The following is a 25,136-nucleotide window of genomic DNA, read 5'->3' as shown; positions in this document are numbered from 1 at the left end:
AAAACTGAAATATTTAATGAAACACAGCAGTTAGGACATGCCATACACATCCTCTTTTTTAAAAATCACTCCTCTCGAAATTCTGTAATGACGAAACATACGTAGCGTCTCATCTCCTAGGAGAGCCGCGTTGGCCTGCGGCGGGGTGGAGGGCACCCCTTCCCATTGGAGAGGGCGGGCTCGCCGGGAGCCTGCTCGGGGCCTGCTCTCACTCCGGCTCTGCCGCTCCCTGTCAAAAACCTCTTTGTGCCGGAGCAGCCCCTGCTCCTCGGAGTGACATGAACCAGAGCCCGCGCCTGCCGCCCTGGCCCCGCAGCGAGGCGGGCACAGCCCCAGCCGGGCCAAGCGTCTGCGGGAGCCGCGGCGCCCTGCGCTCTCTGCAACACGGTGCTGTGCTAAAAATCGTGGCCCAGTAGCTTTGCACACACACGGTGAAACAAATTCAGTGCACAAAAGGGACTATGGCAAAACCCAGGCTGCCCCACCCCAGCCCCTAACTCTGAAGTTTCTTTCCCTAAAGGTTACTCGTTAAGTCTCCTATTGAATTTTTCCAGAGTGTGTCATGTGGGCAGACGTGTCTGTGTGTGCGCTTAGAATTCACCTCCTTCTCACACAAATGGTAGCATAGTATTTAGATAGACAGACAGACGCGGGGATCTCTGCGGTCTGCCTTGCTGACTGACTGTGCGTTAGGGCGTACTCAGAGCTGCCCGACAAGGCTGATTATCACAGAGCAGCCCACTGCGGGGCACGCGCACGCACAGGGGCCAGGATCCTTGAGGGAATGTGGCCTCTGCTCTCCGTCCACTGGGCTGGGCTTTCCCCAGACGGGGCTGTGCTTGTGGGAGCTCTAGTCTTTCTGGCACCGGTTCCGTTTCTGGTGAACACGGGGACCCAGGCCGCCTGCAAATGGCACCTAGGTTGTGGGGCAGGAGACCTGTGGGAAGGCTAGAGATCGTGCTGGGTGTTCATCAGGGGGCTTTCCATCAAAGGACACACAGGTGGGCTGCTCACTAAGGCCTGAGTAAGCAGTTCCGAGGGCAGCACTGCCTTGACTGCAGCTGGCAGGAGGTGGCCTACTCGCCTGATGGTCTGGGCATCTGAAGAGACCGGAGCCCTGGCCAGTGGACTGTGCTGGGACCCGTCTCCGCAGGCGTCATGCTGGGAGGAACCCTTTCAGCTCTCACTCAGCGAGCCCTCCCAGTTCTTGGTAAGCACGCGGCCCCAGTGTGCACTGTTCAAAGGGAAAATGCCTGCGTGTTCTGGAGATGGGTCTATATTAAGACGTCCAGCGCTTCTGCCTTTCACTCACAGCTGCAGAGCGCTCCATTGTTCCACAATGTATGGAACAAGTCCCCTATTGATGGATGTATAGCGCGGCTAAAGGCAGCCATTAGCCATCCAAATACCCACTGACGAGCTGCCCGATTATAAAATTAGGCCCTCAGAAACACCCCGTCCCACTGAGCACTGCTGTCTCTCCCCGCCCGTCTTACCCTGCTCTCTCTCTGTCAACTGAGGCTCCCAGGCTGTCTCCTACCAAACAAGGACAGTATAAAGGAAGTCACTGTGAAGAACTGTGATTCTCGTCACGGTGCGAGATTTCATGAAGTTAAGGGATGTGAAATTGAAGAATCTCTCTACCAGAGATTAGGAAGTTAGGCAGAGGTAAACCGGTTACCAATGGAAGAGGAAATCCAGGCTGATGCCTAGCTAAGCATTTCAAAGGAGAGCGGATGAAATAACACAAGGTTAAGGGTGGCCCTGGGTGCAGCACGAAGCCCTGCCTCCTACGGAACAGCCCTCTGTGCGGAAGTGCTGCCAGAGCCCGCCAGGAAGCAAGCGGCGCCCTCCCGCGCTGCCGCGTCCCGTTCACGGACGTTACACCGCGACCTCTCTCAATTCACTTTTTTTCTGAAACAAGTAGATATCTGCAGTTTGAACAATTTATTATACGTAAGGTAATCTTATTTTCATAAACATTATCGCTGTTTCTCAAGATAACTTCCCAAATCTATTTTTCGTGAAAATTTGGTCTCTATTTTAAATGGATTCACCTCCAGAGGTGCGTCTTCCCCCCATTTCCGGCGCGGGTGAAGCGCCTGCACCTGTTTTGATGGGCACTGCCAAACAAAGGCTTGTGCCCGATTATACTGCTGGAGGACTGAGCAGACATGCCTGTCCCCCACACCCTCACCGACGAGTGGCTGAGCAGGTTTTATCTCCATAAATTTGATTGATGAGAAACAGCTTACTACAGTGTTAATTTGCGATTCTTCTATCGTAAGTGAGCTTTTTATCTTTTCAAGCAAGTGGAAGCGTTTGTTTCTCTGTCTCTGTGACCGTCTCTCCGTGCTCTCATTCGATGAAGGTATTTTATCCCAGTTTCCTTTGGTCTTTCTGTGTCTATATTTTTCCTCTGGCAGGACTTGTTGATTTGGGGGTTGTTTGCATTTCTTATATTTTATTAAAAGTTGAGCTTGTTTCTACGTTCCAGAAGCCCGTGGTAATTTCCTTGTACAAACTGTTCAAATTTGGGGTCCATTTTTTCCCGTTGGACTTCACAATTTTTAAATTTTGGCACAGTCAGCTCTGGCAAGTCCTTTGTGATCTGAAGTCCTAGTCTTAAATTTTGAAAAAATTTCGTACTGAGATTGTCTTAATAAATTGTCCCATGTTTTCTTCTGTCATCTTTATTTCAGTTTTTACATTTTAAATAGTGCTGTACTTGGATTCTGGCGTAAGGAGTTGTTAAATCCAACTCATCCAATTCATTTCTGTATGTCTAACTAGTTCTCCTAACACTGTTCATTTGAATGCATCATCTTCTCTCCACTGACTTAAGCTGTTACCTTTACCATATTTCAAACTCTCCCTTAATGTGTCTATTCCTAGACAGTCTTCTGGAAGTCCGGCGGGCCTGGTGATGGGCAAGACTTGGTTATTTGACTTGTGAACTTTACGATGTACTTAAGAATATGGCAGGGCCGCCCCCGTCTCTGTTACATGTCACACAGAACAGTCAGCAGGGACTCCATGGCATGGCCTCAGACCAAACACTCCAGAGACACAGGGTTAGCTCTTGAGTTGGATGGGAAGCTGGAGCGCTGGGGACTGAGTCCTCATTTCGGGGTCTAATAACGTCAGGGAACAGGGGCACTTCTTTCTTCTGAGGCTCGCTCACACGGCAGAATCCAGACAGGGGACGCACAGGGCTGCGGGTCTGACCCCGAGGCCATTTCCTGCACATGCACAATCACAGTTTCAGGGCATCTTAACGAAAACTGAATTCAGCAACTCAAGAGAGAACAAGAGAGTAAATAAACCTAATTTAAGGAGGAAAAAGCCTGCAATAAGAAACAAAGTCTGTATAACATGTAGCCAGCCCCTCCCTAGGCCGACGGCCACAGAGGAAACAAACTGACACTGTCGTCACCAGTGCAGGCGAAAGTGGCTTCCGGTCGCGACCTGGACAGCAGTGACTCAGTGCCCTCCTCTAGTCCGGGCCGCTTGTGCCATGTGCCTCTCCGGTCTCACCCTGGGGAAACACTGCCCTGGCCCCTGCCCCGCTGCCTGATGCTCGCCTTTACTGACTTGTAAATAGAAATGAGTGCTTAGGAGCAGATTCTGGAACCACAGTCCAGGCCCAAATCCTGAGGCGCCGCTTCCCACCTGCGGGACCCTGACTGAGTCATTTAACCTCAGTCTCAGTTTCCCCATCTGCGAAATGGGGATAATGACCAAGCGTGCCTTCCACAGAGGGTTCCTGGGAAGAGTAAACAAATCGCTCACGTGACGCGCACAGACTGGTGCTGACACGCGGGGGGGTCTGCGTGCCGAGTAGACGAGTGTCTACGCCAGCTCACGTTCTCACGGGGGGTGCCTGACAGGGTCAGTGGGGAGGGGAGTCTGAACGGGCAGAATCGCCTTCAGGAAGGAGCGCAGTCGCACCTTCGTGAGACCGTTTGGGACGACGGGTTATCTTTACCACCCACCGCCTGGCCGGTGCGCGGGGCGCCCGGCCGCACCGGACAGCGCTGGAAGCTGCTTTTTCAGAATTTTACGGGACTTGCGTACGTGTTCTTTTATTTTTTCACATAAACTATAGACTCAGCTTGCTTGGTAGAAAAAAAGCAACTCTGTGTGACCATCTATATTCTGTGGTATTTTCTGTTGAAACTGCAATCAATTAGACTAACTTCAAACTATCTTTTTAACAAAAACAGACTTTCTAGCCAAAAAATAGGATTTATCCACATGTTCAAATCAGTTGTACCGTCGTCCCTTGCTATTTTTCAGCCCTTTGTTTGTATAGATTTTGTACATTTTAAAATTCATTATTGGGTATTTTCAGGAAGACGACTTTTTTTAATGGAACTTTTCATTTTGAGATAACTATAGATTCACACGCAGCTAGCAGCTAGCTATAAGAAACATTAGTGAGATTCCACATAGCCTTTACCCAGTTTGCAAACTGTCGGACAAGATCACAGCCCGGACACAGACATTGATATGGGGGAGCTCCTGTCACCCGGGTCCCTCGTGTAGCCACACGCACGTCCCTCCCGTCCCACGCTGTCCTCAGCCCCGGGGAACCACTCATCAGTGCCACGTTGCTTTACTTCTGTCACTACGAGAACACTCTGTAAATGGAACCGTACAGTAACGGACCTTTTGAAACTGACAGTTCTCACTCACCACAGTTCCCTAGAGACTCATCCCAAGGATCCATTCACTGTTGCATGGATCCTTGTGTTCCTGGCGTGACCCTCCTTAGGCTGTATTTTTAAAGCTGATGGACCCTGGCTACTAATACCTTCCCTCTTTCTGCACTAACTGCCAAAGATGAAGTCGGCATGCATTCCTTTATTATGCCAGTCTTGTCAGAGTTGGGCATCAGTGGAATTTTGGCTCCACAAAGAGATGCTGAAAGATTTCATGAAGGATGTGATTATTTTAAAACATACCTCAAACAAACAAACAAACAAAAAAACCTCCTGTGAAAAAGTTCTTTGTTTTGCTTTTAATTTGCTTTTTTTAACTACTTTACTGAAGTAGTTGGCATACAAAAGCTGCACGTAGTTGATGTATACAACGTGATGGATGTGGAGGTAAGTATGTACCTGTGAGACCATCACCAAAACCTAGGCCGTGAACTTACACCATCTCCAAAAGCTTCCTCCCGCCCTCTTTATTATGTACATTATTGTTTCATAAGAACACTTAACATAAGCTCTGCCCTCTTGGCAAATCTGGAAGCATACAAAGCAGCACTGTTGACCACAGGCGCTGTGCTGGACGCGGCTCTCTGGGACTCATTCATCCTGCAGAACTGAAACTCCGTGCCCTTTGACAGATTCCTCTGAGCTGCCCCCTCCCCCTGCCCCTGGCAACACCATTCAGCTCTCTGCTTCTATGAGCTTGGCTGTTTTAGATTCTTCATAGAAGTGGTATCATACAGTATTTGTCCTTCTGTGTCTGGCTTATTTCACTGTCCTCCACATTCATCCATGTTGTCACAAATGGCAGGATTTCCTTCTTGTTAAAAAATTCTTGTACAACAATTCTATTTCTGAATGCTAACAGGATTCAGAAAAAAAAAAAAGTCCTGTTTACATCATTTATGTCTGATGGAGAGTGAAGTAGAAGGAAGCCTGTCCGCTCCGTGGGGGCTTAGATGCAAGAGTTCAGGGAGCCCTGAGGAGCAGCTTGGGAGCCCTGGGGCCGTCCTGTGGGGCTGGGAGGGGGGCACTCCTATCTTGAACGCCCCCCTAGAGAGGGCCTCACTTTCTCTCCATCAGCCCACCCAGCTCCAGCTCCGTCTCCCTCTCTAATTCTGGGACCCTGGGCATCCTGAAGCTCCCTGCTCACCCCCATGTAGAGGACAGCCCTTGAGGCTGGGGTGATTGCAGACAAACAATGGGAATCCTTGTGAAAGCTCCGAGGGGGTGGGGTGGGATAAGCTGACCATCACGACCTCAGACCCCCTTGATGGGCAATGGAGTTTGGTGAAGCGTCCCACCTGGTCCAGGCTGGGCTACCGGTGAAGCCTGGAAGGAACTCGCCTTTCGCTTTCTGAAGCTTTCTAGCTGTGCCTACCCCCGCCCTGCACCCCCTGCGCTAAGAAGGGCCAGAGGTGCTCTGATCTGAGACTCCTGCAGCCTCCCCCAGGGCAGGTGTGTTGGGGCCGTGGTCTAGGCTCTAGGAGCTGAAAGGACCTAGAAGGTTCAGGGCACTGCCCTGACGGTAGCTGGAGGAGAGGGTGCCCCCTGGCCCGGTGTGTCCATTCTCCCGAGCGCAAGCCCTGGGGCCAGAAGGAGCTGGGCAGGGGCCACCCCTACTCTCTCAGAGGGTCTGGTCTCGCCAACATGCCCTGGGCACCTGGGTCCAAAGGAGACTCGACGCTACATCTTGGTGAGGAGAAAACTTGCTAGCCCTTACACACATCTTTGGGCTAAAAAATATTCCTAAAATAATAACAGTACTTGTACCTGCCCTCAGCCAGGCCCCGTGCGCAGTGCTTTATAAACATCATGTCACTAATCCTCATATCATGGCAGCTTTGACATAAGAATATTTTCTCTCCTGTTTTATGTATAATCCACCTGAGGCTTAAGAGGTCAAGCCTGGGGCCCAGAGTCACAAAGCTAGTAGTGACCCTGAGCAGTGGCTCTGCTGAAGTCACCACGGCCCCTGGAATATTCTCTTGGTATCATTTTAGACAAGCCAAGGTCTCTCGTGACCTTCTCTGCTTCCCCAGGAGGGGGCCAACTTATGCCCCTGCCTCGGAGTGGCCAATGTCTAAGCCCCAGACTGGACCGCAGAGAACCCATCCTCCCCATTCTTAATGTATAACTGGGTGTTTGTCTGTGGCGAAGGGGTCCGAGCTGTTTCCTTCGATCCCAAGGCCAGCGAAGGCAGAGCACGTCTTTTTGTTCAGCATTATCTTGGTGCTTAATCCGCACAGAGCCCGTCATGGCCACTCTGTGAATGTTTGATGAATTCACGCGCGAACAAGCCAGGGCTGGGGGGTCCGCACCGGGCCAGTCCGGCCCGGGAGCTGGGCTGTGGTCCGCCCTCCTCACAGGGGCCCGCAAGGCTGTGGGGGGGTCGCAGCAGCAGTGAGGCCTGGTGCTCTTCCTGGGGCTCATTCACCCCGCTCCTCACCTCACACAGCCCATGGCAGCCAGAGTCTAGAATCTACCAAAAGTCTCTAATCACAAAATCTCTCCCGCACGAGCCTGCTCCCTTCTGTTGCCAGTCCGGAGGTACAGGGAAGTGTACCAATGCAGTCGCCTTGGTGATGCCCGGGGGCCCAGTGTATAGGACCACTTCAGTCTTTGTAGGTCACGACACCGAGGCCTGTGGATGGCAGATGCTCCTGGACAGAAAAAGGCGGCACCTAAGGAGGCCGTGCACGATGAGACCAGGAGCCTCTCTGCCGCCAGGCTGCGTTCAGGTGCCTTCCTGGCCTCGTGGCCCTCGCTCTGCCCCGAGAGAGGACGACTGCTCCTCCCTCCTAATGGCAAGCCTCCCGCGAGCCTGAGGGCCAGGGGCCTCCAGGGCTTCCTGCTCCCAGGGTAACTCTCAGCACTCGGGAGGCACAGGGAAGGGCTGGCGCCAGGAGCAGGGCCAGCACCCGATTAAAGGCTCTGAATGAGGGCGCTCCGGAGGTGAGGGACAGAGCGAAGGTCCTGGGTCCTGGCCTCTGCAGCCTGTTGACCTGAGCATGGGCGATGGTTTGCAAGACCAGCCATGTGGAGGACAGGCTTTCTGTGCCAAGCGCTAGGCCTCTCTGCCTGTCACTACTGCCTGCAAAGGCTGGCCCTAGGGCTCTGGCTGGTCGGGGAAAAGCAGGAATCGCGTATGGTCCCATCAAAGATGGTTTTCCTATTAAAACATGACTCGTGTTAAAACACAGGGCTTTGTTCAGAGTAAACATTTCTAACTGCTGAGAAGAAGCAAAGATTTATAACACAGCGAGACTTAAAAGAAGTAAAAGCCCCTGTGTACTGACTGCGGCCGTGAATGCCAGCTTAGTTCAGACATAACCTGAACCAACCTGCTTCTTCCTCTCTGCTCTGGAGTCCTCCCTGACTTCTTATCTCACTGCTTCCAGGCTGGATGGTCTTGGGGCCCAGCCTGGGCCTTAGGCCCTCCTCACTCCCTCCAGGCCTGTGCACCAGGGCGGCCGCCCTTGCTCTGTGCCCGCAGACCTCGGCCTCCGTCTCGCACCGCGGCTTCACTGGATTCCTCTCCCTGGCCCCACACTCACCGCTGCCTCTTTCTTCCAAATCTTAAACACAAAAGATGGCCAGAGGTACTCTCCCCAGGACATCTTTCCTAGTCGGACAGAACCCGATGACTGCCTTTTCTTTCCATTTAGAAGCATTTCCCAGGCAGCTCTGCCTCTCCTTAATCGACACCAGCTAACTTCATCCTTCCTCTTTATCGAGATATTGTTTAGAGCAAATAACTCATAAACTTGCACAGCAACTCGGACCCCTTTCATACCACCTCTTAAGAGGACCTTTCCGCTGAGAACGGGGTCCCCTGCAGAGCTGAGGAAGGGACGTGCCCATGGGGGCTTGGGCAGGGCTCTGCCAGGAGACGGGCAGCTGTCTGCTACCGACCGTGCCTGGCGCCCTTCTCTGATTGTCTTAAGTAACTTAACAAGAGGGGAGCTGACGTGGCCAGAGTGACCCGCCACATGTGTATCTGTGCAGTCCTCCTCGCAGGCAGCCCAAGGGTGCCATGGGAGCTCTGTCCCCACTGACTCCTCGGCTCCCAGCAGCATTCTCTTTCATTTGAAAACACGTTTATTTGGTAAACAGACTGTGTTCCAGAACTTTCTAGCTGACCTCCCTCCTCTTCCTCCTTCTCCACTGTTAGGGGTTAGAAAAGCAATACATTTGCTTTCTCAGTGTCCTCGAAGTGTCCTTCCTGCAGACAAGCATGCCCCGTGTCTATGGCCCCAGAGCCAAGGCTGAGCTTTCCTAGCAGAACGGGCTCGCCGGCCGGCCAGGGAGCTGGCTCTGGGGGAGGGAACCGGGGAGGCGCCCCCAGCCAGGCCTGCTTACCCAGAAGGGGTGAGGGAAGGTCCTGCCTTCCACCGTCCCTCGCAGACTGCCCCAGCCACGGGCAGGGGCGAGGAGTCTCCCTTCCTGGGGCAAGCCCACGACCAGCCTCCTTCAGAGAGCAGCCTGAGGCACGGGCGAGGTCAACAGGAGAAAGCAGGTTTGTGTTCCTGCCCCACACGGCGCCCTCTGTGTGCACCAGACGGCTGAAGGCAAACGGAAGGGGCTTCCATTCCTGCAGTTCCGCTGCTCTGCCTGCACCAGCTTCCTCCCATCTTTGCCTCACTCTCACTTCCTGGATTTAACACGTGTGCCTCATGGGACAACCTGGGAGAATTACAGATTTGGGGAGAGGAGAGGAGCTCCGAATGGCACAGAGGGTCTGATGGGCAGACTTGAACAGACAGGGAAGGGCCCCCCTCTGGACAGAGCATTCCCCTGTGTGGGACGGGCAGCCCAGCGCACAATAGCCGTGTCACTGGGGCTGGATGGGTGTCCACGGGTCTCCTTTCACATGGAACTGCACCCTGAATGGGAAGCCCTCAGTGTCCCCAGAAACCCAGCGTGCCTTCCCTCCGATGGGCCACAGCAGCGGCTCGCTTACACCTAGGCGTGCGACGCCGGCCCCGCCGTGCAGCGGCAGCCCACAGACCACCAGGCTCACAGTGCGGGGCGCGGCGGCGTCACTCCACGTGGGCTGGGAGGGTGGTCCCCGCGGCCCCTCACTCAGGCACCTTAATTCCAGAGGCCCCATGCGGGCTTTAGGCCTTTGAGTCTGGGGTCTGAGGCTTATGGAGACAGGCCCCTGCCCCCGGTGCTCTGAGTCAGTCTGCCCAAAGGGCCTTACAAGGTCAGCCGCTCCCCAGAACAGGACTCCTAGGTGGAGTGGGCCCGCTCATTTCCCAGCCACCTCCTGGCTTGCCAGGGGCTAGGCCATCGCCTGGGCCGAGCCGAATGCCCTCTGTGGACAAGCCTGCGTGAGTCCTGGCCCCCTCTCCATCAGCCTGCACACTCTGGGCCTCAGTCCGCTTCTAGGAGAGTCACGGTGGGGCTTGCTCTAGCCCCCTCTGGCCCCCACCCATCCAGGGGATGAGAGAGTAGAGAAGGGTGCTGGGCCAGCCTCTAGCAGGTCTGCGTCAGTGGTAAGGCATGGTCACTCGCCCTGTCTCACTCCCTCACTTCTGGGGCTGCCTATACGCTCCTGAGAACACAGCTGTGCCCACCCATCCTGTCCCCCCAACCCCCCAACCGGCTCCAGCCTGACTCTGTGACCCTCAGGTCCTCTGACGCATGGATGCGAGGAACATCCTCACCCCAGTAGTGACACTGGCTTGGGGGGCCGGACCCCAGACCACACTGCAGTCTGCCTGGCTGGGGGAGGCACACACTTGTCAGTGGGGCAAGGGCACCTCAACCCCTGACTGTGAGACCTGGACCCGCACGTGCAGAGCCCCTCCTGCCAAGTTTCTGTGATTACTCTGGAACAATCCCCACCAACAGATACCCTTGCCCGCCCCCAGCACAGGGCCTCCTGCGCAGCCCCTGAACAGCAGCTCCCAGCCCGGGCGGCACGTTCCTGCAGGGACAGCTGCTGTAACCGGGTCGCCAGCCCGGCTGCCAGCACTCTCCATGTGAGCACATCTGCTCTTAGGCCGAGCTCTGGGCTGCACAGGACCTTCTGTGCCAAATATGGGTCCCCGCTTGGACGGCAAACCCGTGTTAGAGGCTGGGATGTCCTACCCAGCCCCGTTTTCAGTCTGGACCATTGGCTTCCAACTACAAAAGTACATCCTCTCTGGAGCAAGCCCCCCTCTGCCCACCCCTACAGAACAAGCAGACGGCCTCAGGCACAGCTCCCGCTGGCCAGTGTCTGCGTTCCCACTGGCACCGTCAGCGCAGGCCCATGAGGGCCCTTGTGACCCAGGGCACATCTGCTTCATCCTCCTGGGGAGTGAAGGTGAGGACCAGGGCCAGGCCTGGCTTATGGAGGCAGGGCCGGTAGCTTGGGGTGAAGACCTGGCAGTCTCAGCTCTAGGAGAAGAGGGTCCCAGAGAGTGACACGGACGCCCTGAGGGGAGCGCATCACAGACTGAAGGGGAGACAGCTGAGGCGGGACTTGTCCATCAGGTGCAGGCTGCAGGGAGTGCTGGGTCCCCAGGCCGCATGGCCTTGGGTTGAGAGCGGGGACAATCTGGCCAGCGTGCGGCTGCCCTCAGTGCTACACTCCGCAGAAGGCTCTGGTAGGTGGAGACACACCCTTGGGCCTCCTGCACTGGATTTGAGAGCTGTCCTGGGGACCTGGGACTGTTTGTGCAGTCCTCTCCCTGACACGCTTAACACAGCCTCCTGGGTGTCCTTGGTCTCCTGACCCCTCTCAGGGAGGCGTGGCTGGAGGGGGAGGAGCGGGTCCCTTCCCCATTCTTCTCGAGCCCTCGCCAGATCTGTGGCCTTCCCTCCCCAGCCAGGTCCCAGTGCCAGTAGACAGCAGGTCATGGGGAGACTGAGGACAAGGGCCTCCTGGCGTCCCTGGCCATGCTCTCCAGGCCCCCTGCCCTGCCTCAGCAGGCTCCAGCCCAGACCCTGATTCCCAAGGCGCCTCAAAAGCCAGAGTCGGGGTGTCCTGCGGAAGTCCTGGTGGGATGGAAAATCCCCAGCAGTCGGGCGCAGGCTGAGCAGTGACACTGCTCTCCTCCGCCTGCTGGGGGTCAGCCGGCCGCCGCTTCCTGCTTCCCTTTGATGTCTCCCGTGTGAGGGAGGGCCCAGGCGCACACACCCGTTCGGCTGCAGCGAGGAGTCTGTGCTTCTGGGGCCTGGGTATGCTAGGGTCAGGCAGGGGACCCGGTGGGGCGGGGGAGGGAGGCCAGGTGGAAAAACCCCAGCCTCAGCAGAGAGCTCCTGAGAGAGGGGGAAGGAGGGCTCTGTCCTGAGCCCACCGAGGGCACGTCCACTCTCCCACCGATCTGGGAGGGAGGTGCCAGGACGAGCCTCTGTCTAGACGAGGAAACTGAGGCCTCTGGACAGTCCAAGCACCACCACTCAAGCAGCCTCCTCAGGCCCCCGCTCACATCTGGGGCATCTCCCAGGTTTCAGCAGTTGCTGTCGTTTGCCAGCCCTGGCCCCGATCTGCGTGTGTCCTCCCCAGGGCACAGGATGACACCAGGCGTGGGCTCCAGCTCCACGTGGCGGCCGGAGCTCACACAGCCAGGTCTGCTGGCCCTAGTACCACGGCTCCCCGTGCTCACTGCTGGCCAGGCAGGCGTCTTCCTGAACACTGGGCAGAGTTGGTCCTTTTACCAGTCCAACAACCCCAAGAGGTACCTGCTGATTTTAATTTTGGTTCACAGATAAGGAGAATGAGGCAAAGAGAGATTAGGTTCCCTGCCCAGTGACACACACCTCATTTGTGCTAGAACTGGGATCTAAATCGGGTGGCCTGGAGCTGCCATTTGGTTCTGCCACATCACACTTCATATTCCACTATCCCCCAAGAGCCCATTGGGTCCAGGCCCCCTGGAGAGGTGCCCAAGGCGGAGAGGGCAGGCCAAAGGTCATGCAGCAAGGTCTGGATCTGAGTGGGTGGGGTGGGGGGCTCCCTCCACCTTGGGGATTGGGGAGCGTGTCAACTCTCTAGAAGAGCCCTAAGAAAATGGCAGGGCATGAGCAGAAGAGCCAGGGCTGCAGGGCCCAGGATACAGGGGTACCTGCCACCAGGTTCTGAGGGGCAGTTACCCCTCCCCGCAGCAGTGGCTCATGTGCCCGGGAGCAGGGTGGTCTGGCCCCTACCAGCCTGTGCAGGAGGGCCTCTGAGACTCTGAGGAGAGAAGCTGTGGAGATGCAGGTGGCTGGGGAGGTGCCTCCCCCCTGCTTTAATGTTCAAACAGCTCAGCCTGCTTCCTTTGATGCAGGGGGTTAGACCGAGTGGCTTTGAAGTCAGCCCTTGGGGGATGTTCCTATCAGCCCCTGCACAGATGATCTCCCACCCGACCCTGGGACTCAATGCCACTCACTGGATGCCCCACCCCTTACAGCGTGGAGCCTTTTTGGTGGCCTTGGGAAGAGAGGGCAAATGGGGAGAGTGGAGGAGGGGCAGCCCTGCCAGTACACCGGCCCCTAAAACCCCCTGCCCTCTGCTATGCTTCTGCCCAGGCCCTGGTGCCCCTCGGCAAGCCCTAGCCGGGAAGGTGTCCACAGAACTACCCTCCCTCCTTAGCTCAGAAGGAGCCTCGCCACCGCCCAGCCAGCGTCCCCAGCGTGTTCCACCCCACAGCCCCAGATCTGCTCCCTCGCCTCATCTGCCAGCCTGGGAGCTCACAGAGGCACACCCCATCTGATGGCCCTCATGTCCCAGCACTGGGCCTGCACAAGGGGGACCGAATGAATGATGAATCAATGAATGATGGAGAAATCTATTAGCAGGGGTATCTCCTGGATTCTCAGACATCCAGACATTTCAGGAACAAAAGAAGCCAGCAAGTAGCCTGCAGGCCTGGCAGCAGGAGTGGGAGGGACAGTGGGATGAGTGGCCTGCCAAGGGGGCCAGGGTCAGGTGAGTGGCTGCTGGGGGCAGCTGCCCTTTGCACTCGCGTGGGGCACAGTCCCATTGGGAAGCTGGTTGGAGGGGTGGCATTAGGCTCCCAGGTAGCCCATGGAGGAAGGGAAGTGATACCTTAGTGGGGTGGCGCTCGGCCCTCCCAAATGCCTGGCCATGGCCTTGGGTATCTCTCTGGGCACCCCCTCCCATATATACAGGGAAGGCCTCCTGGGTGCCGAGGCTGCCTTCCCCCACAGCGATGGCAGTGGTGGGCCTCGGCGTGGCCCAGAGCCGGGCTGACCTTTGCCCATGTACAGGCTGAGAAGGCATGAGCTCTAAGGGCTGGCCCTGCCTCTCCTCCCCTCTCTCAGCCTGGCTCTCCCATGAGCTGAAAGTTGGAAAATGACTCTCTTCCAAGGTTAAGACAAAGAGTTGGACAAAGGCCTGTAGCCCTCCCCAGCCCTGAGGGGACAGGGAGGGCTGGTCTCCCCAGAGACAGGGCTAAATTCTGTGTCAGTGCTCAGTGGCCTCTAGCAAGTCACCCCATGTGGCCAAGCTGCTCTTTGCTGCCTCTGCACATGTGGGCAGTACCTCCCTCCTTGTGTGGCTGTTATAAGGATTGAATACAGTTGAACGTGATGAAGTTAAGGTGCTGCACAGTTAAGGAGCACTGGCGCTGCTGGCGTGGCTGTTTTGCGGGCGTGTGACACATCTGTACTAGGAGGGCGGTCTCCATCCCTGAGAATAGCAGGGGTCCCGGGGCTGCATGTGTGGCCATGTGAGAGCAGGGCCAGGCCCTGGGCGCTGGGAACAGCCACTGGGCTCGAGAGGGGCTCCGCCTTCATCATGAAGAAGGTGCCACAGGGGTCAGGGGCTGGGCAAGAAGTGACATGAGAGAGGACAGAACCCCTGGGCCTGTCGAGGTGTGAGTCACAGGCTGGGTGCATACGTTTTAGTGGATAAATCAGTGGGTGTGTGTCAGGGCAGGTGGGTGCAGGGAGCATCGGCTAGAATTTCTGAGCAGTTTTCCTCCCATCCCTCGAGCTGTGCGGTGAGTTCGGCCTGGCAGGCAGGGGTCAAAGGGAGACTGGGCGTCAGGCTGTGAGAACACAGTGCACATGGCCCTGGATCCCGGGCTGCCACCTTCCCACTGCTGGGGTTGGTCTCTGGGGGCTCCAAGCCTCTCTCTGCTCCCGTCCAGGTTCTGTGGGGTTTGGGTTAGGGTTAGGGTTAGGGTAAGCCAGCCTCAAAGGTTCATCTGGGATACACGGCCATGCACTAAAGTCCACTGCGCTGGGATGGAGGGCAGAGGCTCTGGGGTGAAGTCCTGTCTTAGGCATCAGAACAAGCTGGACGAGGGGGGGACGGGGAGCCTCTGTTCTGGATGCGCGCAGATTCCGTGACACCAGGGGGTGGGGGCTGTGCAGAGTCCCTCTCAGGGCCTTTTGGGAGGGGCACTCAGCTCAGCTGCGTTTAAAAATTAGCAAGCGGAGGAGTGAGAGGCTCTGCAGTTAACCCCTTTTGAGCCTTTGAAGCCTGTTTGAAGGTTAATCAGGAGGGCTGAGCTGCAGGGCTGCTGCAGCCCCCCCGCATGCTTTCCCGGTCCCCGGTCCCCGGCTGCGTCTCTGGGTCTGAGCACTGAAGCCAGAAACTGCTGTCTGCGTGGGGTCTGCTGAAGCCCCCTGCCCCCTCCAAGACTCTCATGTTGACGGTCGCTTTGTTTTCTCATCTCAGCCTATTCAAGGCCATTTTTCAGCTTGCTGGCTTTGCGTTAAGGTTGGGGGGATTTTCCGCCCTTCCGAGGTTATGAAATAGCTCAGCAAGGCCGAGCCCCCCCCCCAGCGGGCAGCAGCCCAGCTCCCCCCCGCCCCGAGCGCTGCAGCTCTGTAGCCACAATTCCAAGGGCGGAATGAGAGAGGAGGAAGGACTTTTCAGAAGAGGGTCTCCGCCTGGCCTGAGGAAAGATGGCCAGCAGAGAGCCACACTGGCTGGAGAAATATCCCAGCAGGGCCATTTTTAGGCCAGTGGTCATCCACTGCCAATGGTCAGAGGACTGGGAACACTGATTCCAGCCTGGCCTCTGCAGGGGCCATGACTCTCAGGGGCAGGTGACTTTCCCACCTTCCTGGTCTCCTGGCCTTCCTGCACCTGTCTGGCTCTGTCCTCAGTCTCCTTTGCAAACTCTCCCTTCTGGCCTGGCTGCTAACATCGGAGATCCTCGGGGCCTCTCCGGGGCTGGCTTCTCTTCTCTCTCCAGTTTCCGAGTTGCTCCCCTGGCACGTGCAACTCCCGGCACTGTCTGTGGGTCCCTGATTCCCAAACATGTCTTCAGCCTCGCCCTCCACCCTCCAGACCCACGTTCCCGTCACCTGCCTGACAGCTTCCTCTACAGCATCTGTCATTCCACACTCCACACCCCAAGGCGCTTTTTCTCCAACAGCAAAGGTCCCTGCCACCCTCCTGGGAGCCATGCAAGCCAGAAACCCTAGAATCATTCCCACCACTTCCTTTTCTTAGCTGCCTGTGTCAATCCAACACCACGCCAGGCTGCTTTCACCCCGGTATCTCCAGATGACTTCTGCTCCCCCCGTCCCGTTCCCCACTGCCCTGTGGCAGGCCACCGCTCTGGACACTGCAGTTGTGTCTGCCCTCTCCCACTACATTCTTCACTCAGAGGAAGGAGATCCTTTCAGAATGCGAACCCCACTGTGTCACTCCCTGCGTGGGACCTCTCAGTGGCTCTTGGCACTCGGAGCAAGGCCAAAGTCCTCAGCGGCAGCATGGCCTGCCTGGCGCGGCCTGCACCTGCAGCTCTCTCCTCGTGCTGTAGGCGCCTGGCCTCCTTCTGACCCTTTGGCTCAGGGGCTCTCTCCACCAAGGGCCCTTGGCCGGCAGCTCTCAGCCTGCCTCTCCTCACCTTCCCCGAGGGAACTTCCAGGACTTCACTCTAATTCCCGGTACAGCCCCTGATCCAGGTGGTTCCTGTTACGAACCTCCTGCCTTCCCACCTGCAGAGCACTCCCCTTGGGGTGCAGTGAAACACCCATCCACACTCTGGGTCGTGTCTGCCCCTCTAGACCACAAGTCCCACGAGGGCAGGGGCTGCTCAGTTCCTGCTCCGACCAAACCCCTACTGCCTGGTGAGTTTTCAACGGAGATGTGTTCAACAGCCAAATCTGTAAAATGGGACCATGATTGCCCCCCTGCCTCTCAGACAGATCTCGCTGCCTGGAAAAGTGCTGTGTAGATGGCAGGACACTGCCCAGGGTCAGCCTCACGCAGCCTGTCTCACTGGTGGCCACGGCCTGCACGTGCGCGCGGGGAGGGCCTGCTACAGCCCCCCAGAGGGCGCAGGGCGCAGGCCCCAGAGCGGTGAGCCTGCGGAATGCAGGAACAGGCGCTCCCCTGTGGAGGGAGAGGGGAGAGGAGAGAGGATCCCACTGGGCCACACTGGGAAGTGGCTCCCCACTCTGTAAAAGTAATTTGCTCCAAGACTGCTTCCTGTCACACCATCGCGTGGTCCTCACTTTTGCCCTCCTGGACACTCACACTCAGGCACACGTGGTCTGGCTCTTTGCTCCAATCAGTCCCTCTTCCGGGAGGGTCCCATGTTACAGCCCAGGGTTACCTACGTGGCCACTAGACTGACGCGCTCAGGTGCACGGCCCGCCACAGCTCACCTGGGCGCCTGGCAGCCCTGGCCCTTTCACCCCCCACCGTGCCCGCCTCGAAACCCAGTCAGAGCCTTAGTGGGGGCCCAGCCTGCCTGGGAGCGGCCTGAGTGGCTGGGCCTGGGCCCAAGCTGGGCACCGGCCCCCCAGGGAGTCACTATTCTCTGACACTAATTGCTACAATTAGCAGGAGAAAGGGCTGTTAGATCAGTTTCTCCTCCTGGCTGCAGCCTGGCTGCTGGGGAGGGTGAGCCCAAGCCCAGGGCTTTTTCGAACAGTAAAGATTCTTCTATAAACGAGGCCACATTTAAATTGCAAACAAGGGCCTCGCCCAGCCCAAGAAAGGCTCCTAGAGAAAGGCTTTAGTTCTGCAGATGGGGTGGCTCGGGAGTGGGTACATGCTCTGGTCTCCTAGGCCTTCCTGGCTGATCTGATCAAAACTCTGGGTGGACACAGTCTGGCCAGGGCCAGCCGGCACCGAGGAATGTGGCAATGGCTGAGGAAGGAAGGACAGTGTTAGAGGCCACTCCCGCCCCCTCCCCCCACCGCAGGCCTGCTTTGAGGCCCCCTCAGATGCCGCCACCTCCTAGGGCTTATTGCAAACCTTCTGGATCTGCTGTCCAGCGAGATCCACTCCCTCGTCAGTCCGTACTCACTGGAGAAGGTGAGCAAGACCGCCTAGCCTCTATCCAGGCCACCGCTACTTCAGACAAGCCAGAGGCGCCTGTGCTGGAAGCGGCCTGGGGACTGCAGCTGAAAGCCAATTCCAGCTATAGGCCCAAGTGGCGGCCCATGGCCTCGGGCCTAAGGCACCCACCAGCCTTGAAGTGCGCCGCTGGCCAGGAAAGGGGGCGCTCCAACTGGCCAGGCCTAGGTCAGGGCCTTTCTCACTGAGAGGGTGAGCTGTGGGTGCTGGATGTGGCAGGGTGCAGGCCGGGGCTTGCTTTGTTTAAAGAGCCAGAACAGAGATCATCCCAGTCCCCAGAGATGGTCTCAGACAGTGGTCCTCACCTGGGGTGCCCCCCTGGAGAACATGTGGCAATGTCTGGAGACATTTTTGATTATCAGAACCGTGGGAGTGCTACTGGTGTCTACTGAGTAATGGCCAGGCAACCTGTTAAACATCCTACGACACAAAAAACTGCCTCCCCTCCCCACCAACAAAGAGTGATCTGGCCCCAAATGTCATCAGCGTGGCATGAGAACCCTCGGTCTGAAGGGCTGAGATCGTGACATGCTGCTTACTGCACTGCCTCCTGAAAATGGATGCACTTCCCTGGCTTGGCCTCCTCCTTCATTCAACAAATCAATGAAGCCATTCAGCAGAAATGCATGACGTACCACCGTGCGCAGACCCTGCAGGGAAGACAGACACGCTCTCGCAGGGCCTCCCTTCCTGGGGAGGAGGCAGGCAGGCAACAACTAAGTAGATGCCTAAGGAACTAGAAAGTGCTGCGGTGTAGTCTGTGGTTCTAGAAGCTTGAAACATAGTGCTGACCTAGCAAATGACTGAAGGGGCCAACTGAAATGGCGGGTCAGAGGAGGTCGGCCTGACAAGCAGCATTTCAGGTGAGACCTTAAGGATGAGAAGGAATTGTCATGGGAAGGGCAAGCCGAGCAGAAGTAGCTGGTGCAAAGGCCCTGAGGCATTTGGCTGGTTTGAGAAACAGGCAGAAGGCTGGTGTGACAGGAGCTCAGTGAGAAGGAAGGACAGCGGGTAAGGCAGATCTTGTAAAACCTGATGGAATTTAAATTTTATTTCCTAAAAATAGATGCTACTAGAGGGTGCCTGGCGGGGGAGGGACACTCACTCATTCATTCTTGGCTTTTGGGACTCTCCTGCATAAGACATAGGGCTAATCACAGCCCTAAGTTGATGAAACCCTGTCACCCTGTAAGGGTCTGTGGGAGGCGTCCCTCTGTTCCTTTCTGTGCTTTTCCGTTTAGTCCCCTTCTCCACCCCTGCTCCTCTCCCACTATAGACAGCTGCTCCAGTGTAATTTATTTCTGTCCTTGTGCACATGTGCCCTGGTGGTGCATGGAGTATCTTCTAGCATGTCTGGGTGGTGTGTAATTTTAACTTAAATACAGAGCCGTGTACCAAGGCCCTCGTTCCGTTCAGTATTTGTGTCCCTCGGTGCCGTGTCCACAGGTCTCCATTTTGTGAAGTGGACGGCTAGTCCTCCCCGCAGTGCCAGGTTGCAGTCCCCACTCCGGTAGGCGGGGCCGCACCGAGCGTGCACACACACAGCCCCCTCGTTGCTCTGGTGAGTTGGGCTCTAGCTGTTCACCAGGAGGGAAACTGCCAGGCTGCAGGTATTAAACATTCCATCTGAGGAAGAAGCCCCGGATGGCCGTCCAGACGCCAGCGCCTGCGGCGAGCCGCTGGCAGCGGCGGGGGGGGGGGGCCTCCTGCGTCTCCGCTGGTGCCTGGCGCTGGCCTCCTTTCTAGTTCTTCTCCTGTGAGGAATACCTGTTGCTTTCGTTTGCATTTCTCCGATTACTAACGAGCTTGAGCATTTTTGTATGCAGTTGTTAACCCCCCTACCAATTGCCAAGTAACGTCTTTTGACCACTTTTCTTTTGGGCTTCCCACCTTTTCCTTACTGATTTGCAGGCCTTTCTAGCATATTCTAGCTGTTGTTCCCTTATCAGTTTTAATTGTTTCAAATATCTTGTAATTTGTCATCTGTAACCTGGGCAGAGTCACATAACTGAGAGTGGAAAAGGCAAGCGACGTCTTAGCAGTACTGTGAAAATAGTTTTGACCTTTGCCACAATGGATTTATTTAACAGAGATACTTAATTTGCATGTATTCAAGTTCAGAAGTTTTAGTCTTGAGGTTTGTGCTTTCTGGGTATTGTTTAAGGGCCCCAGGCCACTCTGGGTCCTAAACTTATTTTTCAGTTTCCCCTACTAAACAAATGTCAACAACTGTTTACTTGTAAATCTTTAAGTCCCTTTGGAGCCTGCTTTTCTAGGGATAGGAATCCACTTCATATTTCTGCATTTCGAGCTAATTTTCCTAATATGATCCTTTAAGAAGTCCCCTTAGATATGTGGTGCCTCCTTTATCTCATGCCACCTTCCTCTAGGTGCAGGGCTGCCTCTGAAGTCTCTTTGGGCCCCTGTCCCCAACTGCTCCCACTACTGAGGCTTGGGGTGTGCCCCAGGGTCTGCAGGTACAAGGCCTTCTCTGTTCTCCTTTTTCAAAGTTCACTTGGTGTTTGTAGATCTTTTTCTTTCACATACACTTTAGAGTATGTTTGTCAAGTTCCTCAAAAGCTCCAACTGGAAATTTAAGCAGAGTTGTACTGAATTTACAGATTTGGAGAAACCTGACATCCCTCTAGTGCTAAACTGCCCCATCCAAGAGAACAGAATATCTCTCCGTATCAAAAGATCTTTCTTTATATCCTTCAGTAAAATTTAAAATTTTTCTTCATAAAAGTCTTTTTCATTAATTCCTGGGCCTGATATAAATTTGGCTGCTACTCTGATTGCTACCTTAGTTTTTATTACGCTCTTTAGTTACTCATTACTGGCATAAAAAAAATGCTTAGGAAGGTGTTAATCTTATATCCAAAAATTTTGCTTAAGTCTTTTTTCAGTTATAAAAGCTGAATTTTTTTTTTCATGTAGCTCAGTAGTTTTCAAAGTGCGGTCCAAGGACCCCAGAGAGCCCCTGAGACTCTTTCTCAGGGTCCAAACCATTTTCCTGACAATACTCAGCTATCACTTGCCTCTCCTGTTTTCACTCTCATAAAGTTAAAGAGTTTTCCAGAGGCAGCTTGATCCCACTGGAATATGTGCTTATGTTGTCCTGTGTTTTAAGTGTTTCTCAGTTTTAACTTCTAAGAAGGTAACTATCAACAGATATAACCCATATTAACAAAAGCTCTTTGGGGACCTCAATAACTTAGGAGTACAAAGGGTCCTGAGACCAAAACATTTAAGAACCCTCATACAAACAACCTATCTTACGATCAGCAGGGTTTTTTTTCTTTCTCTCTTCATTTCCTTTTCTTGTGTTAGAGGGTAGCCAGGATGGCATCCTAAGTGAACTTCTTATCTTAAAGGAACGGATACACTTTTGGTCTCTCTGTTAGGTTTGCTGAAAAGTAAAGTTTTTGTGTATGACTTGTATCAGGCTAAGGGAGTTCTCTTCTAGCTGCGGATGGCTAAGTGGTGCCCACCCCCAATCACACAAAGGCATTAAACGTTATCATATAGTTTTTCCGCCTCTATTGAAAGAACCATTTGGTTTTTCTCCTTTAGTCTCTTAATATGGTGAATCACACGGATAGAGTTTCTGATACTGGATCATCTTTGCATTCTGAGGAGAAAACCCACTTGTTTAAGAATTGTTTAATATACTGTTGGATTCAGTTAGCTAACACTGTAGTACATGGGACTTCTGCATCTATGTTCATAGGAGAAATAGTTCGTAATTTTCTTGTGCTCTCCTTATTTGAATTTAGACATGCTTTGATTCGCAATTTAAAAAGATCCCTCTAGCTGGAGCATAAATCCTGAAACAGACCCACTTTTCTCTTTAGCATGTTTGGAAACACATTAAAATAGGGCCGTAATCAAGCAACCCAATCCTTAAATTTTTCTCCTAGCGAGTATCTGGAAAACAGGTGCAGAAATGGATCATTTGAGACACCATAGAAATCGGGTTAATCCTGCCTGCCTGCTTTCCTTCAACAAGCATTGCCTGAGCAAGGCTGTGTATCAGGCTCCCGGCTAGGTGCGGGGCAGGCGGCAGAGGACAAACCGGGAAAGTCCCCTCTGGGAGCTCTCTGCCCACACAGGCGAGGCCGCAAGGAACGGGACTGGGAAACACACCTCAAAGGTGAACGTTCTTGTTATTAGGAGTTACGTTACTGTACTTTGTGACACTCTAACCAGGACAGAACTATTCTGCGTGTATGAATTAATCCCTCTCATGCCCAGAACAATTCTGTGGGAAGGTGCTCATCCCCATCTCTCAGGCAACGTTTTCAGAGGAGCAGGAGTGGATGGTGATGAGCTTGCCCCACCAGTAGTCCCGGGCTCCTGCCCAAGCTGAGCACCCCGACTCCAGTCATCATCCCCCACCGCCTACCTGCCTGAGATTCCTGCTCCCATCCCGGACTCGGACCTGTGATCCCGACTCCAAAATCCCCACCCTCCTTTGATTCAGAAATCTCCACCACGACTAGAAACCTTGACTTCAATTCCAGACTCTGATCCCCAAGTCGGACCTCCAGCCACCAACTCCCAATCTCCAACTCGCAACCTGGACCCGGACTCAGAACCACGACTTCGGCTCCAGTCCCCAGCCGGGAGCCCCGACTAGGACCTCCTACTCGGAAATCTGATCCCGACTTGGACCCTAGACCCCGGACCCGCAGCCCCGACGTGTGACTCGGAATCACAAGGTGGACAGCGGAGCCCGCTCCGACTCCCGACCCGGGCCCCCGACCGCGGACTCGGAGCCCCGAGCGTCCACCAGGACCGCTACGCTCAGCTCTCCGACTGAGAACCCCGAGGCGGACTGCGGCCGCGGACGCCGACCCCGGACTCGGATCCCCGACTCAGAATTCCAGTCGTAACTCCGACAGACCCGGACTTGATCCCCAGCCGAGAACACCGACCCTCACCGGGACCCCCGACGCAGAACCGCGAGGTGAACTCCAGGCGCAAATCCGACCGCGCGCTCAGAACCCCGACATCCGATCCTCCCCTCAGAAGCGCAGGCGGACGGGCGACCCGAACGCCAATCCCCGACGCGGAACCGCGACCGTCCGATCTTCCAGTCGGAATCACGAGGCAGACAGGCGACCCGAACTCCAGTCCCCGCCTCGGAACCCCGACGTGGACGCGGACACGGGACCCCGGACCTCGGACTCCGACCCTGACCGCGGCCGGCTCTCCGCGAGGCGCAGAGCGGAGCGCGCCCGCCAGGCCGGCCCCGGGAGCTGAGCGGCTGACCGCGGCCATCCCCACCGCCCGCGCGACGCGGAGCTCACCTCAGCACACGGCGATCGCCCGTGCCCGCGCCGCCGGGCCGGGCAGCACCCGGAGCGCAGCGGGGCCGCGAGGAGGGCGCGGCACGGAGCGGGGTGCGGCCGCGAGGAGAGCGCGGCACAGAGGCGAGCGCGGCACTGAGCGGGGTGCGGCCGCGAGGAGAGCGCGGCACGGAGGCGAGCGCGGCCCGGGCAGCCCGCTCGTGCCAGGCGCAGCGACTGTCTGCCGAGTGGCGGTGGTGGCACTGGACTTGGGTTGACGTGGCGGCCGTCCCGCGGCTGATTGGATGGCCCGCAGGGGCGGGCTTGCTACGTGCCGCCTTGAGGATTGGCTGGGCGCGGAAAGCAATGTGCCGCGCTCTGCCATTGGCCGAGAGGGCTGGAGCCAATGCCACCGAGGCTCGCATTGGCTGGGCGAGCCCAGCACCACGTGCCACGCCCCGCCCTCTCCGCCCAGGCCCAGGGGCTGCGCCACCCCCACCCCTGTGATCTGAGAGCGTCCGTCCTTCCGGTCCTAGTCCCCGTCCAGTGCGGCCTCTGAGCCCTGGCAGCCCACTGATGCGACGCCGGGGGCCCCAGGGTGACCCCGAGGAACATTTGCAGCACTCGGCACCTGGCTGGCCCTCTGCAGACCCTTCCGCAGGGGTCCTTGCGGGCGGGCAGAACTAGATTTCCACCACAACCCGCGGCCCCAGTTCGGGCTCCCCCGCGGCTGGACAGGTGCACCTCCCTCTGGAGCTCTGCTGTTTGGTCTTCAGGAGACCCTGTGAGAAAGGTGCCAGGACTTGCTCAGGTTTCCCCTTGGGAGTTGGCAGAAGGAAGGTGACCCACGTGGTTGGTCTTCCGCCTGGATCCCGACAGTGGTGGGTGACCTCCTCCTGCTCCTGTTGCCCCATGCCTGGAGGCCAGGTCCTGTCTGTCTCTTGACTGTGGTCCCTACGAACTGTACACCCACCCATCTATCCACCCACCCATTCACTCATTCACAAATCCTTCCTTCCTCCCATCCCTCCCTCGCATCTCCTGAGCTCCCCCTGGGCGCCAGGCACTGCCCTGAACACTTCTGTCTACAACTGCAACCGTCAGGAAGCCTGTCCTCCTGCATCTCTTGCTCTGCTGAGGTTTTCCCAGCAAGCCAGGGGCAGACTGGACCTTCCGTTTTAATTGCAGAAACAGTTTTGGAACATGGAACTCTTAGTATGTTCTCAGGAGTTTGTCCCCCTAGCCCTCTACCCAGGGTTGACTTCAGACAAGGGAGGAAGGGGAAGGCTGGAGGCAGCCAAGCCAGCAGCTGCCCCCACACCCAATGCCCACTGTAAGGCCATGCATCACAACTGCCTTGCCTGAAATATGCATATGTGAAAAGAGCCCAAAATCTCCCCAAGGGTGATTGAGCCCCTTCTTTTCTTTGTGGTTCAACCTGGAGGAGAAGCGGAGAATGGTGCTACCTTTTCATGTGTCAACAACTTGCTCTCTGACCTTCAGAAACTTCTCAGATTGGCCATCTTCCTGTCGCCTGCCCAGCCCACCAGAAGGCCAGGCAGCCCGCCTGGGGTGGTGAGGGTTGTCTGGCCCTCACAACCTGGCTGGGAGTTTTTTGGCATCTGCCTATCCTCAAGGCAGTTGTCACCAGTACCAAACACATGGGGCCCTAGGCTTAGAATTTAATGCTCTTTTGTCACCATCTTGAAAGTCTTAATAATTTTATCTCTGAACTTGTGTTTTATAAGCAGAGAGTGACAGGACAACGGGGTGTGCTCCGGGGGCTTGGAGCCTAGGCTCACGAGTGATGTCATCCCCTCTGTGCCGCCTCAGGACAGGTTTTCAGATGCTCACTGTGTT

The 25,136-nt window shown here is 55.9% G+C and overlaps 1 protein-coding gene and 1 long non-coding RNA gene across 3 annotated transcripts in view; one reads left to right on the top strand and one right to left on the bottom strand.

The window, feature by feature from the left end:
• The window catches only part of KCNQ1 (potassium voltage-gated channel subfamily Q member 1), a 319,441-nt gene that overhangs the window by 160,703 nt on the left and 133,602 nt on the right, over positions 1–25,136 (top strand). The window lies entirely within an intron of this gene.
• On the bottom strand, positions 1,929–23,509 carry LOC140699086 (uncharacterized). The gene is made up of 2 exons (XR_012077104.1): positions 23,298–23,509; positions 1,929–3,242 (listed from the first exon to the last, which is right to left on the bottom strand). It is a non-coding gene; the product is annotated as an uncharacterized lncRNA (long non-coding RNA).

Source organism: Vicugna pacos, chromosome 10 (assembly GCF_048564905.1).
Source record: "Vicugna pacos chromosome 10, VicPac4, whole genome shotgun sequence".
In the NCBI taxonomy this organism is placed as follows: Eukaryota; Metazoa; Chordata; class Mammalia; order Artiodactyla; family Camelidae; genus Vicugna; species Vicugna pacos.
Note: the sequence above shows the minus strand (reverse complement) of the source record. Positions and strands in the feature narration are given on the sequence as shown.